Source organism: Protopterus annectens, chromosome 3.part1 (assembly GCF_019279795.1).
Source record: "Protopterus annectens isolate FY-2018-M chromosome 3.part1, PAN1.0, whole genome shotgun sequence".
Classification (NCBI taxonomy): domain Eukaryota; kingdom Metazoa; phylum Chordata; order Ceratodontiformes; family Protopteridae; genus Protopterus; species Protopterus annectens.
In genome coordinates this window covers 201,653,492-201,671,033 of record NC_056732.1, presented here as the reverse complement: position 1 = coordinate 201,671,033, position 17,542 = coordinate 201,653,492, and the positions used below count along the sequence as shown (strand labels likewise).

The window sequence follows — 17,542 nt, the reverse complement described above, 5'->3', positions numbered from 1 at the left end:
GTATGAGCTTATTAGGCTAACTCCTTGAGCCCTTACAAGCCTAGCCAGTTTTACCCAGATTTTACCCATTTTTCTATCCCTAGGGGAAGGATAACAAGGATCAGCAAGTGGGGTCTTGACTATTTTCACAGACTGCCTCTGCTCATAAGAGACATGGGCGCCATGCCAGAAGTGAAGTTAGGATTTCCCATCCATCAGTCCAGATTGTGCTTGAAGATGGTCAGGTCAGGGTTGTGCTTCACGTGAATAGGAAGCCTTTTCCAGGGGACCTGTATCTATCTTTCCAGCATGATCTATTCATGTCAGAGATCACGTTTAGGTCTTTGGAGCTGTTAACCTTGTGCAGTTAGTTTTGCGAATATGCAACATTTCCATCAGGGCTGGGTCAGAAACTGCCTTGTAGGTCAGGCAGAGATCACTCCTCAGTAATTGATAGGAAACTGAATACAGTGATGAGGCTTTTAATCAGTCCGCATATGACATGTTGGTTATACCGTGTATTTTTGCGATGACAAACGTTTGAGGATCCTGCAGCTATTGCAGTTACCTGACGAGGTGCATGTACTCGGTTATTGGTCTGATGAGGGCTGAGTACAGTGGTCTGTGACATCGTTAGATCTGGATGCCATGCCCTTACTTACGCTGAGCCACACAGAAAGATTTCCTCCCCACCGTGGACACAGGGTGGTCGAAGTTCATTAGTGTACCCAAATCTCTCACCACTGGGTCCACTATTGGAGGGGTGCTATTATTGTTGTAATTTGCAGGGGTATTTGATTTCTCAAAAGGTATTATTTTGCACTTATTCACATTTAGTTTGAGGCCATGGCTCTGACACCAATCATTAATCTGCTTCAGACCTTTCTGTAGGATATTAACATCTTTTAGGGAATCGGTGGTTCTCCCAACTTGCAGTCATCATACTTGGCCAGCCAAAGGCTTTCTACAGTTGCCTTAACATCTGAGAAGGATGTCCCAAACAGGAAGGGGGCAAGCACTGAGACCTGCGGTACTCCAGTGGTGACTGGCCTCTTGCTGGATGTGGATTCCCCAACTCTAACAACATGTGTCCCATCTGTGGGCCATTTGGCTCTCCGTCTGGTGACGTAGAGGTTTATGCCCAATTTTATGAGTTTATGTAATAATAATACCTGAATGGAGTATTGTGTCAAATGCCTTGACCAGGTCATGGTATTTGGTATGCACGGTCTGACCTACATCCTTGGCCTTGGAGACCTTCTCAAAGAAGTCCACCAGATTAAGCAGGCAGGACCTGCCCTTGACGAAGCTGAACTGGGTTGGGTCTAGAGTCTGGAAATTTCCTATGATGTCCTTCAAGGATGCATCTGCAGTCCTTACAAATGGGTTGTCCTGTCGTCAGGCAGCCCTTCGGTCGGCCGGATTCCAAAGTCTGGGTCTGGCCTCGGCTGGTGTCGCACTTCACCCGACGTCATAGCGGCAGTTATTCGGGTATAAAGGCATCAGCCGACGCCATTTTCCTCAGTCTTTCTTGCCGCGTGGCGCCCGAAGCAGAAGCTGTTCGCAAGTGCTGGTCGGTCAGAACCAGAGATTACTACTACCGAATACTTCTGCTACTACCGAAGACTTCTAAAAAGCTAAGTACCCCGTTGGGGACTCTTTCTTGCCTCAGCCGATGTCAGAAAAAGTGAATAACTGTTTAACTTGTGGGAAACAAATACCTCATAAAGATTTCCACTCTTACTGCTTACCTTACTTAGGCCCAGACCACGACGTAGCAGCTTGTCTAGCCTGTGCTTCTTTCAACCGACGAACGCTTAGACGTCGGTCGGAATTTGCTGAAGAGTTTTTCAGCTCAGATTTTGCTTACATTATGCCGTTGGATCCTCCGACAGCGCAAATTTCTAAAAAAACGCAAGGAAAAGGACTGACACTCGCGGTCGGCGGTTTCGGACGAAACCGCGGTTAAGCCAACCACGAGTGTCTCGGTTTCGGCTGAAACTGAGTCCACGGTTCTTCCTTCGGCCGAAAGCTTGCCTCTTACCGAGGCCTCATCCAGCTTGGCTGTATCTGCTACTGAAATCCCACCTGCTCTTGCAGGTACACAGGATTTATCTGATACTATCCCTTTGGATATTTCTACCCCTGCACGTGGAGCTGCTAGGCCTCCTGCATCCATGTCGATTAAGGCCTTTGCCAGGGCTAAAGCAGCAAAAACTACCAAAACTGTGCCTGCTAAGACCCCCTCTCACAGGCCCAGTTCTAGTTCACAAATGCTTAGTCTAGCAGAGGATCTCATTTCTTTGATCCGGGGATCCCAACCACATTCACACAGGGCCTCTCACCCACCTCCAGAGAAGAGGACTAGAGTAGAGCCCCCTGAGCCAGTTTCTTCAGATGGCTCCTCTGATGAATCAGATAATTCAAACCCTCCAGAGGCCCCCTTTTCTCCTTATGAGGACTCTGATGCAGAAGAGTCCATTCCTTCTGCCTCTCCACCTGAGGAATTTTCTTTTGGGGAAACCTTGCATGCTATGAGGGAACAATTTCAGTGGCAGGGCCAGGATTTTTCAGACACTAGGAAAAGGCTTAGAACCTTCCTGCATTTGCCACAGCATAGGCCTTTAGCCATTCCTCCAGTACTTACTGTTGTGGATGATGCTTTTAATGATGCTTGTACTGCTCCTGATTCTCTTCCTCCGGCCCCTGCTAAGCCCGATAGGTACTACAGGGTCCCGGACACACATTATCATTTGTATAAGGCTCCTTTTGCAGATCCCAAAACTATCTCACAGGGACCTAAGGCTGTAGCAGCTAATTCTGCCAAAAACCCCCTCCCCTCTGAAAGGGAATCTAGGTCCTTAGAGAGATGGGGTAAAAAAGTTTACACTTCTGCTACTCTTTCAGCTAGGGCCTTGAACTGTCAATTCCATATGATCCAGTGTCAAGAATTTATGTTAGACCAGTTAACTAAAAGCTGTCCTCAGATGAACCATTAGACAAAAAATCTGTTCAGGAAATGGTACATAACATTCAGCAGGTCAGTAATCATTCCTTAAAATGCGGCTATGATGCACTGGAAGCTTCCTTTAGATCAGCCATGACTGGCACAGTGATCAGAAGACATGCATGGTTGAAAGAACAGGCCTTACCAGATCATGTCAAATCAAAGCTACTAGATGCTCCCATGGACAAGATCAATTTGTTTGGCTCTCCTGCACAACAGGTGCTGAAGAAGATGGAAGAGAAGGCAAAATCTGTCCAGACAGTGAAAGATTTCTTACAGGTCCAACCTCCAAGGTTTAGCAGGAATTGGCCCTCCAAAAATTGGTCCTTTCCAGACACCTCCAGAGCTCAGAGAGGCAGGAATAGGCGCTCAAGAGGCAGAGGTCAATCCAGAGGTGCCTACAGGGGACGTCAGTGGCAGGCTAACAACCAGCGAGGTCCAGCCAGAGATGCAGCCACCACCATCACTACTACAGGACAATCACAGTGACTTGGCTCTGGCACCGCCTACCAGGGAACAACTAGAAGCACCCTTAGGCGGGAAGCTAGCCTTATTTTCAATAAACTGGCATTACATCACAGGAGACAAGTGGATTTTGCAGACAATAGACCAAGGTTACAGGTTTCACTTCCATACTCTACCAAGGAAGAGAGGAATGCCAAACCTACCTCCAAATCAAAAGGCAGAAGCTCTAAAACAAATAACTCACTTACTAAGCATGAGAGCTGTAGAAAAGGTACCACCTATGGAGCAAGGACAGGGATTTTACTCCAGACTCTTCCTGGTACCAAGAAAAGAAAACCAATGGAGACCTATTCTCGACCTGTCCGCTTTAAACACATTCCTCATTGTCCCAAAATTCAAAATGCTGACCCTACAGCAGCTTCTTCCCATGCTGGGCAAGGAGTCTTGGCTGGTAACTCTAGATCTCAAGGAGGCATACCTGCACGTCCCCATACGACCAAATTGCAGAAGATACCTCAGATTTCTTGCAGGATCAGAGCATTATCAATTCTCAGCATTGCCCTTTGGCTTATCTACTGCGCCCAGAGTATTCACGAAATGAATGGCATCAGTAATTGCTCATTGCAGGCTTGAGGGAATTCAAATTTACCCTTACCTGGACGACTGCCTGTTGCAAGCGGACAACAAAAACAAACTAACAGAAGACTTGAAAAGGGTCATTTATCTACTGCAAGCCCTGGGATACACAGTCAATATAAAAAAGTCAAGACTGATACCATCCCAAAGGATAACCTTTTTGGGTGCAGAACTGGACACATCAAGACAAATGGCATTCCTAACAGTAGAAAAACAGGAGCAACTCCCTCTCTACTTCTTGGCATTGACAAAGCAGAACCAGCTAACAGCAAGAAAAGTCCTGCAAGCCTTGGGTTTCATGGCATCCTGCATAATATTGGTTCCTCATGCCAGACTGCATATGAGAAAGTTACAGTGGTACCTAAGGAACTTATGGTCTCAGCACAAGCACAGTCTAGAAACCCAAATTCCAATAATCCCATGCCTGAAACAAGAATTCCATTGGTGGGCTCAGGCCTGTCAATCAAACAAAGGACTGCCCTTCCACAGCACTCAACCAAGCCAGACAATCACAACGGACGCCTCAAACCTCGGTTGGGGGGCGCACATGCTGGACAAGTGCATACAAGGCTTATGGACTCAAGACCAGCTGCACCTACACATAAATCAAAAGGAAATGCTGGCAGTAAAACTGGCAATTCAGACATTCAGGCCATTTCTTCAACAAGGCCCACTGTTGATAAGGACAGACAACACCACAGTTATGTGGTACATCAACAAGCAGGGAGGCACACATTCGTACCCTCTATGCCGGATGGCAATGGACCTCTGGAATGTGGCCCTGAGCTTCAACATCCAGTTACAAGCAATTTTTGTGCCAGGAAAAGAAAACATTCTAGCAGACATAATAAGCAGAACTGCCACGGATGCCCACGAATGGATGCTGCATCCGGACATCTTCAAAACCATTACAAGACAGTGGGGGCTACCAGAAATAGACTTATTTGCATCCCCACGCAATCACCAACTGCAGAAATTCTGCACAAGGACGTACCACCCACTTGCTTGGAAAGTGGACTCCCTATCTTTCAGTTGACAGCATATGCATTCCCACCACTTCCTTTGATGCACAAGGTGCTATTGAAAATCAAAGAGGACCGTCCAAGGATCATCCTGATAGCTCCAGACTGGCCAAGGCAGCATTGGTACCCATTACTGAGGAGCATGTCTCGGGAACAAATATGGACTCTACCTCTAGTTCCCTTACTGTTAACACAGAACAACTACAACACCCTGCATCCAAACCTGAAAACACTGCAGCTGACTGCATGGAGCATTGCATAAGACCAAATAACCCAAATTTATCCCAAAGGGTTAAAGACATTATCTTGGAGGCTCGCAGACCCTCAACAAGAAAAAATTATTCAGCAAAATGGAAAAGATATCTCATTTGGAGTACTGCAAAAGGAGAGAATGTGTCACTGGTAAACATAGCTAACATCCTGGAATACTTGGCAGAGCTCTTCCACAACGGCCTGTCCTATTCTTCCATTAAGATTCATGCATCAGCTATCTCAGCAGAATACAACTTGGATCCTCCACTCTTCTCACATCCTCTGCTCAGGCAGTTTCTGAGAGGAATTAAAAATGTAAAACCACCTAGGAAGCCACCATTGCCAGCATGGGACTTGAACTTCGTGTTAGAAAAGTTGACACTCCCTCCTTTCGAGCCAGCAGCAACAGCAGAATTACAGTACTTATCATGGAAAACTGCTTTCCTGCTTGCAATCACTTCAGCAATAAGGGTATCTGAGCTACAGGCATTAAGGGCAGTACAACCCTTCCTGATCTTCCATCAAGATAGAGTATCCATGAGAACTAATCCTACTTTTATGCCAAAGGTGGTCTCCAGAGTATCTTTAAATCAAGCTATCCACCTACCTACATTCTTCCCCAACCCACAGAACAGGGGAGAAAGACTGTTGCATACCTTGGATGTACATACGCAATTACGTTACTACCTGGACAGGACCAAGAGCAATAGAAAGACTGACCAGCTACTGGTAGCATATGCGACAGGAATGGAAGGAAAAGCAATTTCAAAACAGACAATCTCTAAATGGATAGGAAATTGCATTAGATTTTGTTACTCCTACCATGGGAAGAAAACTCCAGAAAACATCAAGCCTCACTCTACAAGGGCTACAGCCACTACCACAGCTTTCTTACGAGGAGTGGCTACCAAAGACATTTTAGAGGCTGCTACTTGGAGCTCCGTGCATACATTTGCCAAGCATTACAATTTACCTTTATACTCCAGATCCCGAGCAGGTTTTGCCACTGCTGTTTTGCAAGGGATCTTAACTACACCATAAACTAATTTCTCCTCCTTCCCCAGTTGGGCTATGGTATTCTACCCATTTGTAAGGACTGCAGATGCATCCTTGAAGGACATAGTACAGTTTTGTACCTACCATAAATGTAGATGTCCGATAGGAATGCATCTGCAGTCAGGATTACCCACCCTCCTTCCCCTCTGTGGTACTCCTAGGGTATTTGCCCATCTTGTAGCTAGCTGGGGGAATCTATTATGGTGTATTTGTTTGTATATATGTACATACATGCTTATTTTTTGTTTGCTCTCTACTATTTGGAACCATTTGCATTTATCCAAATTTAGCCTTCTTAGAGGGCTCCTGGCATCTGGGGCAAGAAACACTGAGGAAAATGGCATTGGCTGATGCCTTTATACCTGAATAACTGCCGCAATGACGTCGGGTGAAGTGCGACACCAGCCGAGGCCAGACCCAGACTTTGGAATCCGGCCGACCGAAGGGCTGCCTGACGACAGGACAACCCATTTGTAAGGACTGCAGATGCATTCCTATCGGACATCTACATTTATGGTAGGTACAAAACTGTACTTTCTCCATACTGAGGAGTGCTTCAAGCGCATGCATTTTGAGATTTAAACTCCTGGCGTGCATAACCCTTTTTATTTGTCCTGTTTACGGAGGTGGGTTAGACTTTTGAGCCTTGCCTAAAAAAGGCACTATGGGGGTAGCAAGAGCCTTGGCCAGTATTCGAAAACCTAGGGGTGACAGGTTCAAGCCGTCTCTTGCGAAGCAACGAGGCTTGCCAAGCATGTCGTCCCAGGCTGACAGACACTGGATCCCCTTTGAGTGACACCAGAAGCTTTGCCAATTGTTGAAATTGATCATTTTTTTCTTTATACTGCGGTATCATTCTTGGTGAGGGCAGGATGCCACTCAGGGTCGGGGTCACACCCGTCTGGGCTACATGATCAGAGAGCTCTTCCATGTCTCTTTTCATGTAGTCCAGGGAGGTACATCTCTGGTCATTCACAGCAACATGAACAATGACAGAGTCATTAGCTCTAGCTGAGAAGTAGCTGAGAAGCATTGGAAACATGAGCCACAAAGCATTATAGAGAATTATGTTTATATCACATATAATCGCCCATTGCCAGCATTTCAACAAAAGAGATGCAAGAAAACCAGATATAGTAGTCCATGAAAAGAAGACAAAAGTAGCATTCGTCATTGAAATTGCTATACCCAATGATTATAGTGTCGTAAGTAGAGAGAGGGAGGCACTAAGTCATAAGATATCAGGATTTGCAGGCAGAAACGAGGCATTGTGGAAGGAAGGCTACCCAGACAGTTCCAGTAGTAGTAGGAGCAATGGGTCTTATAAAAAAGAATGTACAGTTGTATATAGATATGCTTCCGATACATGCAACTCCATTTAAATTGTAGGAGTCAGTTCTGGGCACACTGTGGGTGTTGCAAAGAGCACTTTTGACTATGATGAACGACTTGGATAAATGAAACCAAGTAAAAATACAATTAAGTTTAATAAAATGTGTAAACATTTTGAAGTTTCACTAAGACGGAATAAAAGTAAATATGAAAAAGCTGGTTGTGAATTCTGATAAGAAAAGATATATTGCAAATACATTCATTGTAAAACTGTAACATCAGTACCTACTAAGGACAAGACTATAGCATATCCAAAACTGATAGTTGATAAATTTAACGTTTACTTTTCAACATTCTCAACTTCTGACCCTGACCCCTTTTACCAACTGATGATGGTACAGGTGCCATTAGAACTTGCAATTTAATTCCACCTCATTAAAAAATATATTGGTACTCAAACACTGATGGAGGCTGATATAATTCCTGCTGTTATTTAATCTAGTGTCCAAAAGGTATTATGTCTGTTTTTACATAATGTTTTTAACAAAACTCTTGTAGGATTGCTTACTACTTCTCATGAAAGAAGTGAACTTTTTTACCAGTTTTTAGAAAGGGTAACAAACTTGATTTAGTAAGCTACAGGCCAGTTAAGCTGACAGACATACTTTGTAAATATTAAAAACCAGAGGTAATCCAGAGGGCTGGTATCCCACCTGTGACCCAAAGGGTGGCACCACTAACAAGAAACAGAATACAGACGAGTGAGCACTTGTCTGCCTACCTACCTATTTAACTGAATAAACTACTTGAAATCTTAATAAGGCATCTTTATTCCTCCCACGGGGGTGAGAGTGGGTTGGGGTATGTGAGACAGTCTCCTAGATCTGATAGCTAAAGTGATTTTTATATGAACTAATCCTTTGTACTGTGGTACTTCATAAATATGAGATGTTATGTATCTTCTGTTAGATCTCTTCAGTGGCACAAACGATTGTGATCGTAATCAGTGTGGCCTTTTCATTAGCAAGTCAATATTCACAAATTTAGCGGAATTCTATAATTGAGATCACTACTGCGTTAGATTCAGGATTTAGTACCAGGGTTGTATATCTGGACTTAATGAAAGCTTTCAGTATTCTTCCTCACTTGTCAGTCCACTTTGTCTTACAAAGTTATACATTGAATACGTGTTTGTTCAGTTGGATTAGTAATTGGTTAGATGGATGTGTTCAGTGTTTCTCAGTTCAAAGAATTCATTCAGGATGTTTGCCAATACCCTGGGTGTACTTCAGGGCTCTGTCATAGGATCTTTCATATTTATTCTTATTTTCAACCAGTCCTACTAACAGGGAGTGTTTTGTTGGCAACTACACAGATGATTGTAAAGTAGTTTTTTTAGCCAGTTCTGAAAAAAAAAATATTTTCTGTTATAAGTTGATTTTTAAATACTCTCTCCTTCTTGGTAAAGAAAGTGGGACCTTATTTTTGTCTAAACAAATGCCAAGTAATCTGTTTTGGTAAGCCTACTATTAAATACCCAATAAAATTGATTCATTTAATTTTGAGGAAGTATATGACTATGAAGACTTGGGGACTCTGATATTCCAGTTTCTTCTTTGATCACCATGTGAATTTTATAATGCCCAAAGCAAGCTTTGATACGTATAGGGCTAATGTTTTTGGAATGCCGTGATTAATTTTGTATTTATACAAGAAGTTAACTTAACAAAATTGAGTCTGTACAAAGGAAATTCACCAAGTGACTACCCTGCATTTAAAGAAGTAGGTTATTCGTTAAATGCAAAACACTTGGATATCTATGTGGTAAGGTAATACTTCCTTGTAAAGCCTGTAATGATAATGGTTTACAAGTACTGTTTAATGTATACCTTTCTTCAAAATGTGTCAGTCATAAATGCAGAAATATTAATTTTGTATTCAGGGGTGCCTTCTTTGTGGATTCTGTGTGTCCTCCTTGTGTTCGTGTAGGTTTCCCCTGGGTGTGCTGGTTTCCTGCCATATTCCAAAGACATGCAGTAGGTGGATTGGACAGTCTAAATTGGCCATAGTTGTGTGTGTGTGTTTGTGTGTGGTGTGGAAGAACTATGGTGGCAGGTCTAGTCAACTGGCAGTGTAAACATTGGCTATAGATGATTGTCTGTGTTGAAGTGACACCCCGCCCCCATGTGTGCAAAAATGGGAAAAAGGGGTTGTGGGTGGATAGATAATTGTAAAAGTATATAGAGCAAATGTTTAAAACGAGCAAAACTGAATGTTAGAAATAAAACAGTTTGTAAGATACATTTATCAGGAAATCTAAAAAGATTCAAGGTGAAATTTGACAAATGGGATGGGTGAAGAAGTTATTACTGTTAAAGGCACAGTGCTCCTTTACGGCTTTCCAGTCTTAGTATTAGGTGTTAAAATCTATGATACTTAAAGTTACACATGTTTATTTAAACTTTTATCCCAGACTTTTTTATTTATGTATTGATGTGTAGTTTTATTAATAAATGCTTTGGCTGTTTTTTTAACTATGTTTTGTTTAACATTTGCTTACTTGGATTTCATCTTTCTTGTAAAATAATTTGTAGTGCAGGGAGCATTGTGATTGTACCATGAATTAAGGAAAGAGATCACTGTTTTAAACATCTTTCTGATGCAAGGAAGATGCTTAATAAACTGTGTAATAACATTCAGTAGTGTTAAGCTGTAGTCTCATGCTAGAATACAAAGGTTTTCATCAAAAGACAACATCCGAAGTATTTTCACAGCTTTAAAAGCTGATCAGATGGTGTTTTTTTTTTCCATCTGGTTGAATGAATGGTTAGCAGATCATATCGGATCTGAACTTGGTACCTTTTTTCCAAGCTTTTGGATCTGGGGCTCTTGCTTTTCTTTCACCGATAATGCCATCCTGTCCCCAGCAATACCTTAGATCTCTTTTGTTGCCTGAAAAGACCACATGTGATCCCCAATGGCTCAGCTCTTAGTGACAGCTAAATCAAAATATAAACACACCAAAGCTCGATTTTCCACCAAGAATCCACAACACCACAGGGTGTAATCACCAATAGAATTTATTCTGGTACCTCAGCTTTTTGCCTTCTGAGGAATATTTAAACAGCAAAGCAATCACCCTATTTATACACTTTAGTGTGCTGCCACGTCCTATTTTGTAGTATGGGGTAGTTTTAAGGATGAATTGAACAAGTTGGAATGCAGAATGATTATAAATTTTAGGATACTTTACCCCAGGGGAATGAATATTGATAAATTAACTTAATAAGGAGGAATTTCTTAGATATTTATTAAAATTATTTAGTAAAATAAAACAGTAATAACATTAAAAAATATATATAACGTATATAAATTTTGCTATATGTATAATGTACAGTACAAATGAAATATTTGTATTAATTAAAGATTTGAGGGTTTTAAACATTTAGGATATGTATGAGTGGGGTATTATTTCTTTAAATGTGATGAGATAATTAGGATTAAATGAATAATTATTTATTTGTATTAGCACTTGGTGTATAAATAGGGTGATTGCTTTGATGTTTAAATATTCCTCAGAAGGCGAAAAGCCGAGGTACCAGAATAAATTCTATTGGTGATTATACCCTGTGGTGTTGTGGATTCTTAGTGGAAAATCCAACTTTGGTGTGTTTATATTTTATTTTTGCTTTTTCTGTGTTTTCATCATGACAGCTAAATCAACACTGCTGGCAACATCTTGGATATTTATTTTCAGACTTTAGGTCCTAGGTAGTTAGTGTAGTTATTTGTGGGTTTCTTAACCTTGGTCTAATATTTTTATCTCAGTGAAGACTTTCCTGGAGAAATTTTGTCCAGCCTCTATCCTCTGATTTTAAAGAAAAAAAAGTTGTTTATATTTATCTGTATTTTTCTTTATTTTTTTCTGTTTCTTGTAGTACAGTCGAGAGTCGCTTATCCAAACTAATTGGGACCTAGTTTGTATAATCAAGCATATAATTGAACCAGATAAAAGACTTTTAAAAATATTTTTGATGAACATTAAACAAGAAAAATAAAACAGATATGTTGTAAGTACAAAGCAGTACAGTACATATATATTATTGTACTGTAGTTAAATATTTATTTGCCAAATTACAGCATAAGAGATACCAAGCAGGAGTTACTAAGACATACTCAGGACTGCATTATCCACCCCCTTTAAAGTACAGAACAGTACAGTATTAGCAATCTGTCTACATACTATGGGAGTAGAACCCACAGCCTTCTGCATCAAAAGCAAGTGTACTACCTGTTGTGCTACTAACAATGCTTATAAATACTTTAGCACAGTAGTGATGTCATTTGCTAAGCAACAGTTGCACATTGTAAACAGACCTGGCATAAGCAGCACTTAACTTCTCTTTCCTGGAGCTCTCAGCTCCTTGTAAAATGCACTTGACACTCATTTTCTTGTAAAATGCATGTGACACCCAACCATATCTCTCAACTTTATAGCACAAGAAATCTGGAAAAATCCAAAATTTATGTTGTGGTGGTGGGGACAAAGGCTCAAAACCAGAGACACATTTTAAATATTGATGGATAATCTTAGAAAGTTACTAGAATAAAACATTTTGTGTTACCATGCATTTTCTAAAAGATAGGAAGACTGAAACTTAAATGGCTGTTATTGTTCAGTGAATTCAGTCCTCATCAATTTGCTAGAAAACCACAAATATTAAGAGGAACAGACCAAAAGTATGAGCCGGAAATTCCAGACATTCTGTGAAAATCTGGACACAAGTGGTGGTAGGGACAGAGAATTCAGGCTCTTGTTCTTGTACACAGTTGGCGGCCACGGTGGTGCAGTGGTTAGCATTGCCACCTCACAGCAAGAGGTTCTCCGGTTCGATCCTTGGCTGGGGTGCTTTCTGTGCAGAGTTTGCATGTCCTCCCTGTGGTCGCGTGGGTTTCCTCCAGGAGCTCTGGTTTCCTCCCACATTCCAAAGACATGCTGTAGGTGGATTGGACACTCTAAATTGGCCCTAGGCATGCATGTGTGTGCCTTCTGTGGAAGGTTGGGCGCCGGGATGGCAACTCGACACCGTAAAACTCCACTGCCAGTCATGAGCGGACAGGTGATCCGCTGTGGCGACCCCTAACCTGTAAAAGCCGAAAGAAGAAGAAGTTCTTGTATACAGTGTTTGATCCTGAGTAAAGTAACATTAACCACCAGATGTCCTTCATGGATGCATCTGCAGTCATAACAAGTGGGTTGTCCTGTCGTCAGGCAGCCCTGCAGTCGGCCGGATTCCAAAGTCCGGGTCCGGCTTCGGCTGATGTCGCACTCCACCCAACGTCATCTCTGGTCGTCTTCGGGTATAAAAGCATCAGCCGACGCCATTTTCCTCAGTCTTTCTTGCCGCGTGGCGCCCGAAGCAGAAGCTGTTCGCAAGTGCCGGTCGGTCGGATCCAGAGATTACTTCTACCGAATACTACTTCGAAGACTTCTAAAGCTAAGTACCCCGTTGGGGACTCTTTCTTGCCTCAGCCGATGTCAGAAAAAGTTAACAATTGTTTAACCTGTGGGAAACAAATACCTCATAAAGATTTCCACTCTTACTGTCTGCCTTGTTTAGGCCCAGCCCACGACGTAGCAGCCTGTTCGCCTGTGCCTCTTTCAACCGTTTAACGCTTTAGGCGTCGGTCGGAGTTTGCAGAACAGTTTTTCGGTTCTGATTTTGCGTATATTATGCCGTCGGATCCTCCGACTACCCAATCTACCAAAAAACGCAAAGATAAAGACCGACACTCGCGGTCCGCGGTTTCGGCCGAAACCACGGTAAAGCAAACCGCGAGTGTCTCGGTTACGACCAAAACCGAGAAAACTGATCAAAGTACAGCTGAAACTATTCTTACAACTGAGGCCCCTGCTACAACTCTTGAATCGACCTCAGAATCTTTACCCACTACGGTGGTTGACTTATCAGACACCATCCCTTGGATGTCTCTACCCCAGCACGTGGTGCTGCTAGGCCTCCAGCAGCCATGTCCATTAAGGCCTTCGCCAGGGCTAAAGCAGCCAAGACTACTAAAACAGGGCCTGTTAAACCCCCACATCCAGGCCCTCTTCTAGTTCTCAAATGCTTACTTTGGCAGAAGATTTAATTTCTTTAATTAGAGGATCTCAATCTCACCCAGACAGGGCCTCTCAGCCCCAGAGAAGAGACCTAGGGCAGAGCCCCTGAGCCAGTGTCTTCTGATGATTCTGCTGATGAATCAGACATAACTGACCAGCCAGAGGCTCCCTTCTCCAATTTTGAAGATTCTGATGCTGAAGAATCCATTCCAGCTGCTTCCCCACCAGAAGAATTCTCCTTTGGGGAAACCTTGCATGCCATGCGAGAACAGTTCCAATGGCAGCAACAGGATTTTTCAGACTCCACCAAAAGCCTTAGGACCTTTCTGCACCTCCCACAGCACAGGCCCTTAGCTATACCTCCTGTTCTCTCTGTGGTGGATGATGCTTTCAATGATGTTTGCTCCGCGCCAGATTGTTTACCCGCAGCCCCTGCCAAACCAGACAGATTTTACAGGGTGCCAGATACTCATCACCGCCTTTACAAGGCCCCTCTTGCAGACCCAGAAACTATATCCCAGGGTCCCAAGGCAGTAGCCGACCACAGCTAAAACCCTATTCCTTCTGAAAGGGAAGCAAGGTCATTAGACAGATGGGGTAAAAGGTCTACACTTCAGCTACTCTCTCAGCTAGAGCTTTAAACTGTCAGTTTCACATGATACAATACCAAGAGTTTATGCTTGATCAGTTAACTAAAAACTAACCACTGATGAATCTCTTGATAAGAAATATGTATTAGAGATGGTAAATAACATACAACAGGTTAGCAACCATTCCTTAAAATGTGGCTATGATGCACTGGAGGCTTCATTTAGATCAGCCATGACAGGCACAGTGATAAGAAGGCATGCATGGCTAAAGGAACAAGCTTTACCGGATCATGTTAAAGCTAAGTTGCTGGATGCTCCTATGGACAAGACAAGTTTGTTTGGTACACCTGCCCAGCAGGTTATGAAGAAAATGGAAGAAAAGGCAAAATCTGTACAAACTGTTAAAGATTTCCTGCAGGTTCAACCCCAAGGTTTAGCAGGAACTGGCCTGCCAAAAATTGGTCCTTTCCTGACTCCACAAAATTTCAAAGGGGCAGGAATAGACGTTCCAGAGGCAGAAACCAATCCAGAGGAGGTGCCTACAGAGGACGACAGTGGCAAGGTAACAACAGAGGCACAGACTCAGCCACTGCCACTACATCAGCACAACCACAGTGACTTAATCCTAAATCCGCCTACCAGGGAACAAATAGCAGCTCCTCTAGGCGGAAAGTTAACCTTATTTTCAAAGAACTGGCACTACATAACAAAAGACAAGTGGATTTTACAAACCATAGATCAAGGTTACGGTTTCACTTCCACACTTTACCAGTAAAAGGGGAATGCCAAATCTACCTCCAAATCAAAAACAGAGGCTCTACCAGATAATGGAGTTAGCAAACATGAGAGCTGTGGAAAGAGTGCCAACAGCAGAACAAGGAAAGGGGTTCTATTCCAGACTATTCCTAGTTCCAAGAAAGGAAAAAGTTGGAGACCAATTCTCGACCTGTCCACCTTAAATACTTACATCATTGTCCCAAAATTCAAAATGCTGACCCTACAGCAACTTCTTCCCATGCTGGGCAAGGAGTCTTGGCTGGTAACTCTAGATCTCAAGGAGGCATACCTGCACGTCCCCATTCGACCAATCTGCAGAAGATACCTCAGATTTCTTGCAGGATCAGAGCACTATCAATTCTCAGCATTGCCCTTTGGCTTATCTACTGCGCCCAGAGTATTCACAAAATGCCTGGCATCAGTAATCGCCCATTGCAGACTACAGGAATTCAAATTTACCCATACCTGGACGACTGCCTGCTACAAGGGGACAACAAAAGCAAGCTGACAACAGATTTACAAAGGGTCATTCACTTGCTACAAGGACTGGGATACACAGTCAACCTACAAAAGTCAAGGCTGATACCATCCCAAACAAGGACATTCTTGGGCTGAATTGGACACAGTACAACAAATGGCATTCCTGACTACAGAAAAACAAAAAGAACTTTCTCTTTACTTCTTGGCACTAACAAAACTGAACAAGTTAACAGCAAGAAAAGTTCTGCAGGCTTTGGGCTTCATGGCATCATGCATAATCTTGGTCCCATTTGCCAGACTACATATGAGGAAACTACAATGGTACCTAAAGAATTTATGGTCCCAACACAGACACAGCCTAGAAACAGAAATCCCACTAATTCCATGCTTAAAACAGGAGTTCCTATGGTGGGCTCAGGCATGCCAGTCAAACCCAGGCCTACCCTTTCGCAGATGTCAACCAAGCCAGACCATCACAACAGACGCTTCAGACCTACGATGGGGGGCACACATGCTGGACAAATGCGTGCAAGGATTGTGGACACAGGATCAACTTCACCTGCACATCAATCTAAAAGAAATGCTGGCAGTAAAACTGGCAATCCAAAAGTTCAAACCATTTCTCAAAGAGGGCCAGTTGATGATAAGGACAGACAACACCACAGTCATGTGGTACATCAACAAACAGGGAGGCACTCATTCATACCCCTATGCAGAATGACCTTGGAGCTGTGGACCCTGGCACTCAGCTACAACATTCAGTTACAGGCAATATTTGTACCGGGAAAGACAATACTCTAGCAGACATATTAAGCAGAACCACCGGATGCCCACGAATGGAAGCTGCACCCGGACATCTTCAAGACCATCTCAAAGAAATGGGGAATGCCACAGATAGACCTATTCGCATCACCTCTCAATCACCAGCTCAAAAAATTCTGCACAAGGACATTCCACCCACTAGCATGGAAAGTGGACTCACTCTCCTTCAACTGGAAAGGCCTAACAGCATATGCATTCCCACCTCTTCCCTTGATACACAAGGTGCTACTAAAAATCAAGGAAGAACGTCCAAGGATAATCCTGATAGCTCCAAACTGGCCAAGACAACACTGGTACCCACTACTGAAGAGCATGTCTCGAACAATATGTGGCCAATACCCTGATGCCTTTGATGTTAACTCAGAACAACTACAGCATCATACATCCAACCCTAAAACCCTGCAACTGACTGCATGGAACATCACATAGCAGCAGCTAATCCAGAACTTTCCCAAAGAGTTAAAGACATTATTCTTGAAGCACGCAGACCTTCAACAAGAAGGAACTATGCTGGAAAATGGAAAAGGTTTGTCATTTGGAGTACGGAAAGAGAAAAAGATGTGTCAAACATAGATATGCCTAACATTCTGGAGTATCTGGCCGATCTTCTTCATTCAGGCCTGTCCTACTCCTCCATCAAGATACATGCATCAGCTATTTCAGCAGAATACAGCTTTGATCCACCTGTTTTTTCGCACCCTTTGCTCAGGCAGTTCCTCAGAGGAATTAAGAATGTAAAACCTCCAAGGAAACCACCATTACCAGCTTGGGATTTAAACTTTGTGCTAGAAAAGTTGACACTATCACCCTTTGAACCAGCAGCAACTGCAGACCTACAACACCTGTCATGGAAAACTGCTTTCCTACTGGCAATTACTTCAGCAAGGAGGGTTTCAGAACTACAGGCCTTAATGGCAGTGCAACCCTTCCTAATCTTCCACCAAGATAGAGTGTCCATGAGGACTAATCCTACATTTATGCCCAAGGTGGTATCCAGAGTGTC

At 43.0% G+C, this 17,542-nt stretch overlaps 1 protein-coding gene across 3 annotated transcripts in view; it reads left to right on the top strand.

Moving 5' to 3' along the window:
• Positions 1-17,542, top strand: part of CUL2 (cullin 2) — a 2,069,186-nt gene that overhangs the window by 321,758 nt on the left and 1,729,886 nt on the right. The gene's annotated exons all lie outside the window — the stretch shown is intronic.